Here is a 16,767-nt window from a genome sequence, read left to right as displayed (position 1 = left end):
AAGGCAACATTACTGACAGATGCCAGGATCTCACTGCATTTTACCTTGTGAGTATTTTTAGTAAATTCAGTTTCATCCACTGCTTGTTTAAACAGAAAAGATAACTCGAGAGAGAAATTAAAAATGATAAACAGGTATGCACGGTATTCAGATGTGTGAATTTATTCAGACTTTTTTTTTGTTTTAAATAAAAGGGGGACTGAAAGGTCACATGTATTGAAAACATTAGTGGGCGAATGGAAAAGTCTGAGGCTGCCCCCTGATTAAATGTCTGCTTGATCTTGTCTGTATAACAAGCACGCAGTGCCCCAGAGCCATTCAATCAATGGCTCAGCTCAGATTAGACATGTCAGGTTGTGCCTGTGAGTTTGCAGTGAGTGCTTGCCTGAGTGCCTTTAATCCTGGAAGATATTTTCCAAATGTCAGGACTATCTCTACAACACAAGTTGACTTCCTGCTGGGTCCCACCGATTGCAAATTGCTTTGTTTTCCCCAAATAAGTGGACAAAAGATTGGGTCGTACAGGTATCAAATACATTTTCTCACTAGGATATAGTGCAAAAAAAAAGAACTATATCCTTGCAGGGACTGTAACACCACTTTGAATTTAACCTTTACACTGGCTTAATGCCTTATATACATCATTCTCTGAAATCCTTATTTTACAGAGGACTTCACACACAGTATGTTATATTTAAAGTTCCAATGTTATCACGTGGACAATTTTGGTAGCCTATAGGTATCATTAACCTCAAAGAGGTGCATGTCTGGATAATCTCTCTGATATTATTTAGCCTGGACTCCTGCCTTTGCTCCTCTTCCAGCTGACCAATGCAATCCTTTCCTTCTACTGGTGCGGGCAGACCATGAGAGTTACTTTAAAATCTTGCAGGAAACCCCCACCAGCAATGCCCTAGTCCTTCAGCAATCATCTGGATCATGTGCACAAATCTTTCGATCCACAACCAGTCAATCATTTTATTACAAAGTACCACTGAAAGGAGACTCCCCAAGTTAGACAAAGGTAAATCTTAAGTTGTGCAAAACTAGTCATTAGAACAATCAATAGATTTGTCTACTTTGTGTTTAGTTTAGTTTAGTTTAGAGATACAGCGCGGAAACAGGCCCTTCGGCCCACCAGGTCCGCACCGACCAACAATCCCCGTACAAAAACACTATACTACACACACAACACACTAGAGACAATTTTTACATTTACCAAGCCAATTACCGTATTTCCCGGCAATGAAGGCGCACCTGCGTCGAAGACCCACCCCCAATTTAAGTTGGTAAATTTTGAGAAAAGGATGGTGGGGACAGGATCAAGGGTTTAGTTTAGCCCAGGAGTTGGCAACATCGCCTGCATGCCCCGGGACTGGCTGCAGTTCCCAGATCCCTCGCCTGCCACTGGGACCGGCTGTAGTGCCCAGGTCGGGGGGAGAGAGTGGGGGAGAGAGAGTGGGGGAGAGTGGGGGGGGGAGAGGGAGAGAGAGAGACAGGGAGAGAGAGAGGGGGAGAGCGAGAGAGAGGGGGGAGAGAGGGGGAGAGGGGGAGAGGGGGAGAGGGAGAGAGGGAGAGGGGGAGAGGGGGAGAGGGGGAGAGGGGGAGAGGGGGAGAGGGGGAGAGGGGGAGAGAGTGTTGTGGGGGGAGAGTGGGGGGGAGAGAGAGGGCGAGGGGGAGGGAGAGGGGGAGGGGGATAGCTGGGAAATACAGTAACCTACAAACCTGTATGTCTTTGTAGTGTGGGAGGAAACTGAAGATCTCGGAGAAAACCCACGCAGGTCATGGGGAGAACGTACAAACTCCGTACAGACAGCACCCATAGTCGGGATTGAACCCGGGTCTCCGCGCTGCATTCACTGTAAGGCAGCAACTCTACTGCTGCGCCACCGTACCGCCACGATCGAGATGTATTTATTAGTCTGCTGTTAAACTTTCCTGACCCCTTGCAAATTACATATGCTGATGGAAGCAAAATATTTATTTGTGCATTTATATTAGGTCTGTGCATGAGATGCATGAATTAATTATTTAAATGAACTAATGCCTCTGTTCAAGTGGCAGGCAGAGGGATACACATATAATGGCTTAACGACCAATACAATGTTCTTCTTTGATTTTCACTGAGTCACTGATAGAATTGAATACAAAAATAATGAAATTGCAGTGGTGGCTACACAGTCTTTTGATCGCCGCCAGATTTATGTCTGATTGCATTATCTTCACCTTCTGTTAGTTATTTTGTGTTCTTGGAGAGAGGATCTGTTGAATTAATTTAGATTCCACAGCGAAGAGATCATCTGTTAAGTTTTACACTTGTTTCTTTTTACCTGCACTTGAAAGTTATCCCCTTTAACAACTTTTTAAAATTCAGTTCTATTAAAATTATGAGGATTAGTGAGCACATTGAAAACTGCAATGCAATAATTTAGAATCAATTTAAACAGCAGTCAGATGTCAAGGGAGCACCAGCAAGAAAATCTGGAGCATTCGATGTTTGTAGTCGCACACCTTTCTCTAAATCTCAACAAAACACAAATGACTTTGTGACTTGCTCCACTGGGTAACATGCCAAAAGCAGGGTCGTAATGCTGCCATGTTGACTTTGGAGTTAACACTCACATTTGTTCACTTGTCCATCCAGTGAAGGTGGGGATTTTATAGAGGCAGCATTTGTGATATTTTCAAATTATTAGTTCAGTTTAGAGATGCAGCACGGAAATAGGCCCTTCAGCCCACCAAGTCCATGCCGACCAGCAATTCCCCCACACTAACACCATCCTACACATACTAGGGATAATTTATAATTTTACTAAGCCAATTAACCTAAAAACCTGTACCCATTTGGAGTATGGGAGGAAACCGGAGCACCCGGAGAATCCTCACAGGTCATGAGGAGAATGTACAAACTCCACACAGACAACACCCATAGTCAGGATCGTACCTGGGTCTCTGGTGGTGTAAGGCAGCAACTTTACCACTGTGCCACCCAAAGGATCTTGATGTATCAGCTGTTGATAGTTCTGGTGACAGGAGGGCAACGATTATAACTTTATATAAAATCCCATTTGGTTCACTAATTCCCTTCAGAAAATTCTGCCGTTCTCACTTCCATAGCTTTCAATGTTATCGACTCTTAATTGCCATTTGAAATGGCTTAGCAAGCTATTCAGTTCCGGAACCAATGAGAGGTGAGCAACAATGCTAGCAACACTGAATATACTGAACACATAGATATGCTCTCTGCACAGCAAGGCACGATAACAATCAGATAATCTGTTTCAGTTACAGAGATAAATGATGGCTCTTCTCTAAAATAGTGCCTTGGGATCTTTTAAATTGAGCCGAGAAAGCTCAGTTTAACACTTCAGCCAAAACACATCAGCTCGAATAGTGCAACACTCCTATGGCATTTCACTGCGTTTCCAATGTAGGATTTTGCTCTTGAGACTTAAAGCAGGACCATGTGATTCAGGGACATGTGATTCAGGGACCATGTGATTCAGGAACAAGTGCACTATCTGCCCAGCCACCACTCCATTTCAATAAGATGTATCGTTTCTGTTTGACAAGTAAAACACTCTCAAATTACCCAATAATTGTATGCTATTATAGCTGCTGATGTTATGTTTCACTAGGGCACTTTATTGACAATTTGTAAATCCATCTATAAAATGTGCACAGCTCATTCGGCCATGACTTTAGACGAAGAGCTGGCAGGATTAAGTACAACTCAGATAAAATCAGTTTGGAGTTCAATGGCTCTGCTTAGATTAATGCATTAAACCTGTTCACACACATTAACTAGCAAAGTGAAGTGCCAAATAATTCAAAGATAATTAATGTTTCCTACCTGCTCAATCACATTCCAGGTTAGATTTCTGTCTCACACTCCACACTGAAAATACTGTAGCTCAGGGAACTGGATTATTATTGTATATACTCAGCATCTGCCTTTTACAGACACATCAAAGCAAATGCATTAGAAACATCAGGTGCCAACTGTACAGCAAGAATCATTTCAGAAACTGTTGGGCAGAGGGCAGTCTTGACTACAGGTAGTGGTGAGACAGGCCTTTGCAGTATTGAAAGAAGTGCATTGATTGTACAGCCCATTGTTTATCTTTAGACTGACCCTGGGGGCACAAAAAAAGTCTGTTGGAGTGTTTTTAGTTTTCATCAAAAAGCAATTGTTTGAATATTTGAACAAACCTGGCGGCACATTGATGCAGTGGTAGAGTTGCTGCCTAAAGGGCCTGTCCCACTTACGGTGTCCTTGGCACGCAAATTACGCAACCTCGTGGTCGCATTGAGGCGCACAGGCATCGTGTGGCCTCGCGGGGCCAGTCCCACTGAGAAGCGCGGAGGGGTATGTAGTTGTGCGCGACATCGTGCGGGGCTCCGAAATTTTGTAGCGAACAAAATCTCCCCCGCGTGGCAACGGCCTGTCACGTAACTGACGGCCAAAGTGGGACAGGCCCAAGACCCTGGCACGACACAACGTCTCACCTCCAACAGCAGCAGAAACAGGCAAACGATCGCCGAACTCGGCCTGGGGCTCACGGCCGTTGCGGTCCGAATCCGAACCCACTTCAACTCCCAGAGCAGGGCCAAGAAAATTGAAGATAGACACAAAATGCTGGATTAACTCAGCGGGACCGGGTCAAGACCCTTCTTTCAGATTGAGGAAGAATCTCGACCCGAAACATCACCCATTGCTTTTGTCCAGAGATGCTGCCGGTCCCGCTGAGTTACTCCAGCAATTTGTGTCCATCTTCAAATGACGTCACGCGCTCCAGACGGCTGTGCGGGCGCATGAAATCGCGCGCTGCCTTCACGGGACCGTCGCTCCTCAACGCGACCACGAGCTCACGTAATTAGCGTGCCAAGGACACGTAAGTGGGACAGGGGCTTTACAGTGCCAGAGACCTGGTTTCAATCATGACAACAGGTGCTGTCTGCACTGAGTTCGTACGTTCTCCCCATGACCCACATGGGTTTTCTCCGAGATCTCAGTTTTCCCTCCCACACTCCGAAGGCGTACAGGTTTGTTGGCTAATTGCCTTGGTAACACTGTAAATTGTCCCTAGTGTGTGCAGGATAGTGTTCGTGTGTGGGGATCGCTGGTCGGCGCGGAATCGGTGAGCTGAAGGGCCTGTTTCCTCGCCGCATCTCTAAAGTATAGTAAACTGAGAGAGTGGCCGCTGGATCTTCCATTCAAGAGCATTTTACAATTGTGCATTATTTCATGGTAGGTCTGAAGAATATCGATTGGTTTTGTGATCGGTCTTTGTAAAAGTTATATTGTATCCTCTTTATTCGTCTATGTATTTAACCAGATGCCACTCCATGAGGGCACACTTAGCCATTCAAGGGCCTGTACCACTTGGGCGTTATTTGCGCATCATTTATGCGACATCATTCATGCGCCGTGGCGCGCACGTGAAGCGAGCATGGCGTGCATTACATGTGCATCGCGAGTGGTGAGACAGGCGTAGGCAGGGTCACGCGCGGTGCCACAGCATTTTGGGATTCGCAAAATCTTTGCACGCCAACTGCGTGATGCGTAAATGACGCCCAAGTGGGACAGGCCCTTTAGAGTTGCAATGTTCAGCACTCGTTGTGGTGCAATAATTTGCAGTGATTACATTTCATTGAGTTTAAATGGAAAAGCAGGCCTTAATGGGAAGGTAGAAGGACTGTAGCACTGCAGGTTAATGGGGCAGCCCTCACTTGAGCAAGTGCGGCTACTCATCCACTGGAGACATAAATGGCATTTCTTTCATTTGGACCACATCTCCAAAGTTGCAGCTGAAGGCAACTTTGGTCTGCTGAAAGCTTGTTGGTCTTCTAGTACAAGAAGTCCTTTGGGAATGCTGCCAATGGCGGATTCCAGACTGAAGGACGATGTGCCAAGGAATGCACTGAAGCTTGGTGCAGCCAACTCAAAGGCTTTATGGGAAAGCTCTGTGGTGTAAGGTCTTGCTGCTATTAGAAACTGAGGGGCCAGGTCCTGTCGGAAATGTATCAAACAGTTAAAGTGTGTATTGTTCAAAAACCCCACATTAGCAGCCCCCACGTGCCATATATGGAATACGCTAACATTATAAATGTATAGACCTGATACATTCAACACTATGAATGTAAGGAAAACCATGTACTTTTTATATTATACTAGACAAAGTGGGACCCGTTGGGTCCCGTCCCCTCAACGCGCGGTTGCGGGGGGAGGGGGCGGCCTGTGGCATGACACACACACAACCAACCCCTCACACACACTAATCACCCCCCCACAGACACACTAACCACCCCCATTGATTTTATATTCATAGTATTCAATCACTCCTTTTACCGCATCCCCGCCCTATCCACTCATGTATAGTTCCCAACTCGCAGACACAGCTAGAGAGGGAGGGGGTAGAGAGAGAGGGACACAGAGGCACAGAGGCAGGACACAGAGGGGGTCACAGGGGGGGAGGAGAGGAGAGAGGGGGGAGAGAGGGAACGTGAGGGGGGCAGAGAGGGAGCAGGGGGGGGGGCAGAGAGGGAGAGGGGTAGAGTTTGAGGGGTGGAGGGGGCACATCATCACAGGGGAGGGCTGGTTCCCGAACCTTGCTCCAGGCTGCAGCGCGAGCAAGAAGACAGCAAGTTTTTTTTTTTCAACGGTTTTTCGGCAGTGACGGACCGGACCCGAGAGCTATAATACAGGGCCCGACTTGCTCGTTCTTCACTCACAGTGCGTGCCGCAGTCTTCAGCGATGATCTTTGGTGTTCAGTCGTCAGGCTCGACCTTTGAAATACGGGGGGAGGACGGAAGGGTGGAATGTGACATGAGTTGCAGCACGAGCAGACGGCAGGCAGGCAGATACATTGTCACGTCATCAGCGGAAAAAAACAGGCGTTTTGATTTCAAAGTTGGATCGGATTTGTGAACATTTTTATTAATAACTCAAGAAATAAAGCACAAAATTTTCAGGTAAGCCGATTTCAGACTCCAGGGGGTAAATCTCTAACAGAATATGTAAACATTTTCCCGTTCCCGTGTCGTTTTTTCGCGAAGATGTGAAAACACATAAACAAATAAATACACACACACACATCCAAGATCAGAGTTTTATAGTTATATAAGGATTATATCTATATACCACTGCATATATACATATATTTTTATGAATTAAGTCAGCTTTTGAAATTAAAATAAATTGCAGTTAAGACTGTTTTTAAATCTGCTTTGGAGGAGTACGGACTATTCTCATGATTTCTCGGTGTCCTTCTCCAGCATCGGGATATTCAGTCAACTGAGGTCTGGGAAGGCTGGCTGAAAATGGGGATGTCATTGTGAGAAGGAAGGAGGAAGGGATGTGGAAGCTGTGTGGAGGGATAGGTGATTTGAGCAGAAGAAGGAGGCGAATGAGAGAACTGCTAACTGGGCATTATGTACATTGTCCGGCATTGTAAATGTGTGCTGGACTTCAGCCATTGGGATCAGAGACTGGCAATTTGGATGGGGGGTTTTGGGATTCAGAGCTTCGGTGGGATGATTGCAGGGCTAGGAAGTGATAGGTGGCCTCAAGTCAGTGGAGATTCACAGCAATGGGGTCAAAATCTGAGGTGATGAGGAGGTCAGCGGACTCCTGGGAGGAAAATACAAATCTGTAAAATTACTTGCCTATCCCTCACAACCCACTTTAATCCTGAGTGACTCCACCTTGTCACTGGTCATACGCAAAGGGACCTTGCAATTCCATCTCCATCTGCCTCAATTCCCATCTCTCGTGTTCTGGAAGATACCTCCATGTTGTATCATTCTTGCAGCCTCTATATATGGCAGGTCAATAGCCTAGTCATCCTTTCCCAGCTCCAGCTTTCTTGGGCCTGACACATCCCAGCCAATATCTGCCCCCCACCACCACTTCCTCCTTCCTCTCTCCAATCGAGCTGCCAGAGGAGAGGTACTTGAGGCAGGTACTATCAGGTACTATAACAATATTTCTACGTCATTTGCACAGGTACATGGATAGGATAGATTTAGAGGGATATGTGCCAAATGCAAACAGGTGGGACTAGTGTATATAGGGCATGTTGGTCAGCGTGGGTAAGTTGGGCACTTTCCCTCTACTCCCCTTCTCACACTTCTCTTCCGCTTTTAACTCATCCTCTTCCTATTTGCTTGCACCCCACCCTGGGCCTCTCAGCTACTCCTCTTCTCTTTAGTGTTGAACGATGTCTATTTGACTACATAGAATGCCTCACAAGGTTGCTTGGCTCCAAGTATAATTGGTGGACTATAAACAAATCAATATTACATTTCCTCCAGAAGTATTGGGCTGCAGAATCATAATTCCATCAGCATTTTCATAAATAAAGTCCCTGAATGTTATTGCAAGCATTCTATCATGCATTGCATTATTTATGCATCTGGTTGTATAATTATGAAAATATTTAGAAATTTCTTCAGTATGTTTGGATTGGCACGATTGCTAGCTTTATTTTGGGCACTTTTATTCACGAGGCACTTGATTGAACAGATATCTGCCAACTATTTCAAATTTCTTTTTTCAGAACATACTAAACTTTATCCTACTTTCAGTTTGTGGTCTCTACGCTGACATGCACCATTTAAATGTAGAGATATCACAGTGCAAACAGATAGATACCTAGACTTTGGATTTCTCCCATATTAAATGTGATATATCTAGCAAAATCATCACATCAGGCAACTGTGACAAAAACATTATCTTGGGATCCTTACAAGAAATCACACATCTGATTAGCCTCTTTAAGAATGACTAATACCCCAACCATGCCTTTTACACAAATTGCTGCTTCCTAGACACTTACAGGACGACCACGTGTAAGAATTGCATAACATTCATTATAAGTATTTGTGCCTATTTGCAGTTGAAGTCCCATTCATCAGGAAATTGGACTGGGCACTTCCTGTCAGGGTTCACCTTCACAGCAATGTTATTGCACGGTTGTGTTTTCTACAAGTTATTACATCACTAACGTGTTGGGGACCCAATAATTTTTATCAGAAAAAATTGAATCCAAAGGTTGCGTATAATCTTTGGTATTAACTTGCATTTCTACTAGATGTATGTCATGCTGTGACACATAGGCTTTGTTGATTTAAAGTAAAGATACTGGTGCAAATGTGCTCTTTCTAGTCCAGTTACTAGACACAGTTCATCAGCCCAAGCCTGTAATTTCAGGAACTGTGTTGTTACTAGATTTATCTACAGGTTTAGTTCAGAGCAAAATTCATACATACATTGATATTCATATGTGAGTCTGAAGAAGGGTTTCGGCCCGAAACGTTGCCTATTTCCTTCGCTCCATAGATGCTGCTGCACCCGCTGAGTTACTCCAGCATTTTTGTGTACCTTTGATATTCATATGTATGTGCCAAATTTAAATTAATAGACAGAAAATTGTATCCAGGGGTGGTGAGGTGAATGCATGCTTTAGAAATTGAGACACAAGGAACTGAAGATGCTAGAATCTTGACCAAAACACAATGTGCTGGATTAACTCAATGGTTCAGGTAGCATCTGTACAGGGGAGCAATAGGCGATGGTTCGGATCAGGATCTTCCTTCAGGTTGGTTGCTGTAGCGGGGTTGAAAGTTGGAAGAGAAGTGGAGATGGGAAAGAGCCTAGCGAGTAATAGGTGGATACAGGGTGGATAGGTGGATACCTTGTGTATGCAAGCAAAGAATTTCAATGTGACTTCTCATATGTGGCAATAAATTATTCAATCCAATTCAAGGTGACGGGGATTGATTGGCAGATGGGTGGAGTAAGTGATAAAGATTAGAGATGAAAAGGAGACATAAGGGTGACAGATAAGGAGAAGAAGATGAAGGGATATATGTGGAAGGGGACGGGGGGGGGGGGGGGAGGTGGGAGAAATGGGTGTGCACCAGAAAGAGAGAAGAGGTAGGTGGCTCATTACTTAAAATTTGAGGTTTCAATGCTCATACTGTTGGATGGGAAACTAACCAGCAGAATACAAGATGCCATTCCTCCAGTTTATGTATGGTCTCACTCTTACAATGGAGGAGGCCCAGGACTGAAAGGTCGGTATGGGAACGGTATAGGGAGTTAAAATGGTTAGCAACCGGGAGATCCAGCAGCCTTAGTCAGACAGAACTGTGTTAGGCGATTAAGGTTGCCTAGTTTACAATTGGTCTCGCCGATGTAAAGGAGGCAACATTAAGAGCACTGTATACCTTGTCTCTCCTGATAATGCTGCTGAGGTCCCAGGAGGAGATGTAGGGACAGTGTTACATCTCCTACAGTGGATACTAGTGGAAAGTATCTGGGGAGAGCTGGTGTGGGTAGGAACAGATGAGTGAACCAAAGAGTTGCGGAGGGAGTGGTCTCAGCATAAAACGGAAATGGGAATGGGGAGATGTGACCGGTGGTGGGATCATGTTGTTGGTGGTGGAAAAGTCAGAGAGTTCCAAATAGTCTGGTCAATTCCCTCTACAGGTGCCACCTGACCCGTTGAATTACTCCAGTGCCATGGGATTGTACACTCTAGAAATACCTTATATGTATTTCAGGAGGTGAAATCGTAGATGGGAGGACATTGGAGAACATATTCATTAAATGTTTCCTCCTTCACGAGGGCTTTCAGGTTTTCTCCTGCAATAACAGACTTGGACCACCAATATTTTATTGCAGTGCAACATGGAAATAGGATGCCCACCTCAGAGATAACTTGGTTTTGTGTTGACACTATCTGTAGAATAACAGAATCTGCACAACAGTATGTAATAACGAGGAACTGGCGGCGCTGTGAAACGGCTGCGGCTCGCCTGCAGTCTGTCTGTTTATGCTTTTTTGTGTTGTTTTTCTTTGGTCTTGTTCAGTTAAACTTTTGGTTATTAGGTTGTGTTATGTGGGGGGGGGGGTGGGGGTGGCTGAAACAGGGCTTTCTGTCTCTCCCTTCGGGGGAATGCGACTTTTTTGTCGTATCCCCCTTCTCTTCCCCATCTGAGCTGAGGCCTAATGGCGAAGCTGGCGGCTTCCAACCTGCGACCGACCTCGAGGCTCCGGAGGTTGAGCCAGCCAGGACCTACCAACGCGAGGCTGGCCGTCTTCGAGCTGCGGCGGCGTTCAGGCAGCGGCACGACTCAGCGCTCTGGTGAGGGCGGACGGCGCGGGGCTGAGACACTCCCGTGAGGGCGACCTGGCTCCTGGCTAGAAGGCGCTCCCGTGGGGGCGGACCGGCTCCCGGCTGGAAGGCGCTCCCGTGTGGGCGGCCCGGTGCGGGGCTGAGACGCTCCCGTGAGGGCGGCCCAGTGCGGGGCTGAGACGCTCCCGTGTGGGTGGCCCGGTGCGGGGCGGAGACGGTGCTCCGTTGGCTGAGGCGGCGTTCTGGCGGCGGCGACCTGAATCCAGGGCTCGGCCGTGGGCCAGTGGACGACATCGTCGGGAGCTCGCAGGTCTCAGGCTGGTGCCTGTTTTCCGGAGCTCCCGTGGCAGCAGCTGCGTCCGCTGGACTGGAGGGCGGCAGCTTCGACCACCCCCGGGCCGCGGAGCTTGAACCGCGGGACTGACTTACCATCGCCCGGTGGGGTATCGCCTCAGCGCAGAGGGAGAAGAGGAGGGAAGAGACAGTAACCCTAAGACTTTTGCCTCTATCACAGTGAGGAGGTGCTTGGTGAACTCACTGTGGTGGATGTTAATTTGTGTTTATTGTGTGTTGTTTATTATTACATGTATGGCTGCAGGCAACGACATTTCGTTCAGACCGAAAGGTCTGAATGACAAATAAAGGATTCAATTCAATTCAACTGCAGATGCTGGTTTTTACCAAAGATAGACACAAAATGTTGGAGTAACTCAGTGGGTCAGGCGGCAACCTTGGTGAACATGGATAGCTGACACAACATTTCACGTAGCAGAGCGAGATAAAACTTAGTTAAATATCATAAAACTACTAATGAGCTATTCCAGAAATCTAAATTGCTCAGAAGTCCCTTTAGGGCACCACAATTTCAAGCTTACAGCACTCCTCATGAACTGTCAGCTAACAATGATCATTGTGTTAACTGAGAGAAACAGATACCTGCACTGAGTATCAGGGGAGCAACTAAGTTCTAACTGCAATGCTCAAGCTACAATTTACAGGAGGATGATTGAACATAAATAGCCATCAGTTGGAAATTGTTCAGAGACTGTAGTTCTTTATTAAAAGGAATGGGGCAAGGCAGGTTATCAGCTTGTACTCATAGACCTTGCGAAAAGTCATTCCACATTAGGGGCAGCATGTTAAGTGTAATCTAAATGAGTTCTGCGGTATTACATCAAATAAAGTGACAATTCATACTCTTCCTTGTACTAAACTGAAGAGAAAGAGGGATCATCACCAGCTTTAGCAACGCCTCTGGACCATGAGCTCAGCCTCCCACGAGTACCTAACTCCCATGAGCATCTTGCATTGGCCCGTCTCAGAGCACCAGCATTTCAGGCACCTCAGACAGCAGAGAGCTTCATAGTCCTGGCATGAACTCACAACACGACCAGTAAAGGGTTTACCTCAATCTGCCATTGTAGAGTACAGCAAAAGAACAGGCCCTTCAACCCACAATGTCCATGCCAAACCTGATGCTGAGTTAAACTAATCCACTACCTGCATATGATCCATAACCCTCCAGGTGTCAGAGGTTATGGGGAGAAGGCAGGAGAATGGAGTTAGGAGGGAGAGATAGATCAGCCATGATTGAATGGCAGAGTAGACTTGATGGGCCTAATGACCTAATTCTACTATTGCTTATGACCATTCCTTGCATATCCATGTGTCTATCTAGAAGTCTCTTAAATCCCACCATCTTTTCTGCCTCTACCACTACCCCTGGCAGTGCATTCCAGGCACCCAGTACTCTCAGTAAAAAAACCTTTCCTGGCCATCTCCTTTAAACTTTGCACCTCTCACCTTAAACCTATGCTCTCCAGTTATTGATATCCCCACCCCGGGAAAAATGTTCTGACTGTCTATCCTGTCTATGCCTCTCAATGCCAAATCAAAGCAGCTCTTGAATGAAATTGGTCATTTGCTACTTTACGACTGTTTCGGCCATATATATTCTGCTTATCCATTTTGTTTGAGGAAAGGTTCTGTTATCCATATTACATTCTCAGGGTAAAGTGAGCATAAGTGTATAGTATCCATTTTTAACGTTGCATGGTAAACCATAACTTCTAACTGTTATTGTTTTTTCCCTCTTTTCCTAAATATTTAAGCATTCTGTAGAATGGTACATGGTTTTTAAGATTTTTTGTTGGGAGGGGGGGGGGGGGGGCGTGTTGGGTGGAAAAGTTCATTCAAGTTGCTTTATCTGAAACACAACCCTGGGTACGTTAAGAAGCATTATTTAGTTTGAGCTGACCACTCGCTTACACTATTCCTAGATCTCAGCTGGAACACTGATGGGAAATTGCAAGTGGCCTCAGTTTACTGACTCAGCAGAAGGCGGTGGGATAAGAGGGGGGGAGGAAATAAATACATTTGCTACTGTTCTTCCTTCTGATCACAGACTCGCCATCATAAAGAGCCTTACTTAACAGATCAACTGAGGACAAGTCTCATCTGTGATGCTCAGCATGTTCAAGTTGCTTGTTGACACAGCTTAGTTCCATGCAAAGCAGCACATTTGGAGGGATCCTAAAGAGCTACAGGCACCCACCAACACGTCAAATGCAGATATACTCCAAGTAGTAATTGTTTGCTCCACAAGTTGCAAAAGATGCCACAAGTTTTTTTTCTCTTTGGCTAATTCCTTAAATTCACCTTTTGAGAAGAGTAAAGGCTAGAAGATGAAAACTGCATTTATATTCAATATCTCTCGTGTGTTTAGGATGCCTAAACACGTGAGAGATAAAACTACTGCTTTAGCAGCTCTGCAGCTCAAGCGGAAAGGTTATTGGGCTGAAAAGATGAACTATTTTCTCTCTCCATAGTTGCTGCCCAATCTGTTATAGTTGCTGCCCAATCTGTTGAGTATCTCTGTTTTAGTTCACTTTAGAAGGTGATTATTTTTGTTTTGTGGGCAAATGCAGAATCTAACTCAATAGCATGGTCCCGTAAATTACAATGAGAAAAAATCCAAGTCGTCAGTTTTTGTAAGTTTGCTTTGTGACAGATATTGGTTGGGATCAGGAAAAGAACTTGGACATCGGTATACTTTTCTGAATAATATAAATCTTTATATCTAAATTAGGCTTTGATTTAACATTTCAGTTACAAGTTGGAGATCTGGTAATGGCATATAATCATGAAGTTTCAATGATAATTATTAATTCGTCCTGGCATGAAGCTTAAATCCAGAGGTTCTGATTTAAGAGTGGCCTCGTAAATGTCACTATTATATCTGCCTCCATCACCAACTCTGGAAGCACATTCCAGGCACTCTGTGCAAAAATCTTACCTTGCACATCTCTTTCATACTGCACCCCTCTCACCTTACAGCATTAAACCTATGCCTCCTAGTCTGACATTTCCACTGTGATAAAGTTTCTGACTACCCTATCTATGTCTCCCATTAGTGCATATACTTATACCAGGTCTCCCCTCAGCCTCCGACACTCCAGAGAAAACAATCCAAGTTTGTCCAACCACTCCTTACGGCTAATAATAGCCCTAATCGTGCCAGCATTGTGGAAATCCACTTCTGCGTCCTCTCCAAAGCCTCAACATCCTTACTGTAATGGGAACTGCACACAATACTCCAAATGCAGCCAAACCAAAGTCCTATAAAGCTGCAGCATGGCTTCCTGACTCATTGCCGCAACCTATGCAGGTAAGCATACCATGTGCTTTCGTTACTACTATCTAGTTGTGTTGCCACTTTCAGGAGTTTTGGACGTGAATTTCAATGTCAACCTTGCCTGACAAAACCTGTTGGTCACGTTTTATGCAGAGTAACTCTGTTTCTTCAGAAGATACAATTCAGGATATCAGCCAGTACCACCAGAAATTATAAAGTGGGATGTTCCAAACAATTGTTCATTTCCTCTGGCAAAGTGCAAGATGGTCAGCAATATACAAACAACTGGCGACGCAAGGAACAACAGATGTTGGTTTACAAAGACACAGCACTGGAGTAACTCCACAGAAAGTGGATAGGTTACATTTTTCCGTTGGGACCCTTCTTCAGATGCCAAGAGGCAAACAAATGCCTCTCATTACCAGAAAGATTTGAAATCTCACAATTACAACATTTAGAAAATCTGTTCTGTTGGCACTTAATTTACCTCCCTCAAGTGGATCTAGAGAACACTTGGCGGCAGTGCAACAACTGAACATTAAAGCTTTCAAAAATACATATTTCATTTCTTCTGGCACCTGAATCAAGAAAAGTGTTGACAGCAGTGAAATAGCAGTGGAAGTGGGGTGGAGTGGGGCAGGGAAAGGGGGAACCGCATGTAGATGGCGACTTACCGGTTGAAACCCAATAAGAAACAGTGAGGTTAATAGTCTGTTTAGAATTACATCTGGGGCAGGATTCTTCTATTACCTATTAACATGGCAAATATCAAGGAATATAAACTCGCAAAGAGGTCAGGCAGCCAGGGTTTCCAGCAAAAATATCTTCAATTTCCTACAAACATTAACGAGAGGCCTGGTGTTATTGTCTCAGAAGGAAATGGTTAGATATCGTCTTCTAATTTTAAAATATGTTTTAACAATGAAAAATATCTTGTTCAGCCTTAGACTATGGTTTCATTGTTATAGTCTTGTATCAGCAGAATATTTTTAACATATAAGGAATTAAACATTTACAATAAGACAGCAGCTCACAAGGGAATTTTAGGGTAAGCCAATACATCTTATACTCTCTTAAATTCCAAAGAAAGACTATTGCTTAGAAGTTGATGAAGTGTTTTCAGATCAGTCAGAAGTGTGTGTGTTTTCCATGCCTCGTGTGCCCTAATGTATCACATTGCTCCAGTTTTGGGCTAATTTCTCCTGAATCCTCATGGATCCCTTCATCTTATTTGCTCTTCCCTTGTCGTGGTCATATTTTCCATAACTATGAGTGTACTCACTCTGGTAATAAGATCAAGCACCCGACTACAATTTCACTCAATATTTCAAATTCCACTATTGTTCCTCTTTGCTGCAACTTTCTGCTTCCGAGTTATATCGCTCCCAAGTGCCGCACAGTCAGTGGATCCATACCATAAGATCATAAGACGCAGGTGCAAAATTTGAATTAAGCCATTCAGCCCATTGAGTTTACTCCGCCATTTGATCATGGTTGATCTATTTTACCCTCCTGTCTCGATTCTCCTACCTTATCCCCCACCACCCCCCCACCCCCCAATAACTTTTGACGCCCTTGCTAATTAAGAATACATTACTCACCACAGCTCTGACACTTCAGATTTCCCTTCATTCCTATCCCTACTCATTACATTGCCCTTTATTTCTTCTCATTCCTGCTCTGGACAAAGACATCTTGAGTATTCTATGTACTTATAGAGTCATAAAGTGTGGAAACAAGCCCTTCTGCCCCACTTGCCCACACCAATACTTTTAGTGTTTTTAGTTTAGAGATACAGCATGGAAAACATGTCCGCACCGATCAGAGGCCCCCATACATTAACACCATCCTACACATTAGGGACAAATTTACATTTATAACAATACTTTGGAGTGTGGGAGGAAACCAAAGATCTCGGAGAAAACCGGTCACGGGGAGAACATACAAACTCCATACAGACAGCACCCGTAGTCGGGATCGAACTCGGG

At 44.9% G+C, this 16,767-nt stretch overlaps 1 protein-coding gene across 5 annotated transcripts in view; it reads right to left on the bottom strand.

The window, feature by feature from the left end:
• The window catches only part of slit2 (slit guidance ligand 2), a 413,834-nt gene that overhangs the window by 291,058 nt on the left and 106,009 nt on the right, over window positions 1-16,767 (bottom strand). The window lies entirely within an intron of this gene.

The sequence above is a fragment of the Amblyraja radiata genome, chromosome 1, assembly GCF_010909765.2.
Source record: "Amblyraja radiata isolate CabotCenter1 chromosome 1, sAmbRad1.1.pri, whole genome shotgun sequence".
Classification (NCBI taxonomy): Eukaryota; Metazoa; Chordata; class Chondrichthyes; order Rajiformes; family Rajidae; genus Amblyraja; species Amblyraja radiata.
Note: the sequence above shows the minus strand (reverse complement) of the source record. Positions and strands in the feature narration are given on the sequence as shown.